The sequence below is a fragment of the Cricetulus griseus genome (assembly GCF_003668045.3).
Source record: "Cricetulus griseus strain 17A/GY chromosome 1 unlocalized genomic scaffold, alternate assembly CriGri-PICRH-1.0 chr1_1, whole genome shotgun sequence".
In the NCBI taxonomy this organism is placed as follows: Eukaryota; Metazoa; Chordata; class Mammalia; order Rodentia; family Cricetidae; genus Cricetulus; species Cricetulus griseus.
The window spans coordinates 178,136,181-178,137,873 of NW_023276807.1; the positions used below are offsets into that span (position 1 = coordinate 178,136,181).

General features: G+C 38.3%; 1 pseudogene; it reads right to left on the reverse strand.

Moving 5' to 3' along the window:
- Window positions 1–804: 804 nt before the first annotated feature.
- LOC103160809 lies at window positions 805–1,231 on the reverse strand (annotated as a pseudogene).
- Between the last annotated feature and the right edge of the window lie 462 nt (window positions 1,232–1,693).

Here is a 1,693-nt window from a genome sequence, read left to right on the forward strand (position 1 = left end):
CCCAAATTCCATTCATGTACTAGGGATAAATACTGATCCACTACAAGAGGGCCCATAGATTAACCAGACCTCCAAATTGACATCCCCGTTCAGGGGTTCTGGAACTTTCCTATGCTGGTTTCCCAGCTATCAGTCTGGAGTCCATGAGCAACCACTTGTTCATGTCAGCTAGTCTTTAGGTTTCTGCAGCCTGGTCCTTGCCCGTTTGCTCATCACTCCTCCCTCTCTGCAACTGTGTTCCAGACTTACAATTGTTATTCTCATGAATTAATTTTAGTCAAAATTGAAATTCATATAAATACAATACATACTATTTTATCTTCACTTCATTTTTTTGTGCAAAACTTCCCTGTAGACCTGATTTATGTTGCAGTATGTATGGTGTTTCCAGCTTAACACCTTTAAAAGCTTGACATTATAATCTTCGTACATAAACTTTCTCTTTTATTTTTCCACTTTCTTTTTATTCATTGATATTTCATAGCTAGTATCTCATTCACTCATTCTATCTCTCTATAACCTCTCCATTTATTCATAACTGAATAATATTATAACAAAATAACTAATTCACAATAATTTCACCTATCTATAAGCCAGCTGACATGAAAGTTTTCTTCTGAGTGAAAGTTTTATGTACTTGCTTCTTTGTATGATTTTTCATTTTCATTAGATACTTATCATGGCCAACAGAGAGGGAATTGACTGCTATTGTTGTTGTTGCTGTTGCCTTTTGGTTTTCTTACAGTGAAAGCTCTTTTTTTTTCAGAATATGAAAATTTATTAGTGTGTTTCCATTGTCAAAATTTATAATCTTGGTCTTTCCTTCTTGCCTTTGTACAGGACTAAAAAGGACACAGTGGCTATTTTAACAACCTTAAAGCAGCTCCAGGAGCACCATCAACAGCCTGACCATTTCAATGAAATCCAGCAATCAGAAGTCATTTGTTTTCCTCAACGAAGTTCAAGAAGCCACCATTGAGCATGAATTCCGTGTTCTTGTTGTTCTTGATGAGCTGCAGCCCAACACCTGTCCTTATAGCAGAATTTGGCCATTTGGCTTCAATTCCTACTTTTCCAGCACAATTCCCTTTGCATGAGCAGCACCTCCAAAAGGGTTGGCTTTGAGGACTGTGACCAAGTAGGCTTTCTTGTATTGTTTATCTTGCCACTTCTGGTTCTAACAGTGACTGAGGAGCTTTCTGGAAGTATGGAGATCATGGCACTTGCCCATCTTGCTAGTGCAATGTGCCAAGGAGAAAGCAAGTGGAAGCTCTTCTATTGTCATTTGACCTAAGAGATGGCAGCATGATGGTTAGGGAAGGAAAAGGACAGCCTATTGATATTGCTTTCCTAAATAGTTATGTCATCAGATTGTCTTCTAAACATTTCTGTTTCTATTTGTAGACCTTTTCTGCATCCAGCCTTGGTCAGAGAAGTTTGAGTGGGAAAAAGATCATGTAGCTCATTACTGCTCAAGGTGCTGAGAACAAGTAACTCTGAGTACTCACACATAGTTATAATACCTATAACAATCCCCTCCCCGAAGGCTGAAAGAACATTATAGAAAGAATGTAAGAGCCAAAAGATGGGAAGGACTGCTGTGAAATGGTGTACTCTTGCTAAGACATGACTGTTACACACATTAAATCACAGCTGCAGTGATTACCTGCCCAAAATCAAAACAGTTACCAAT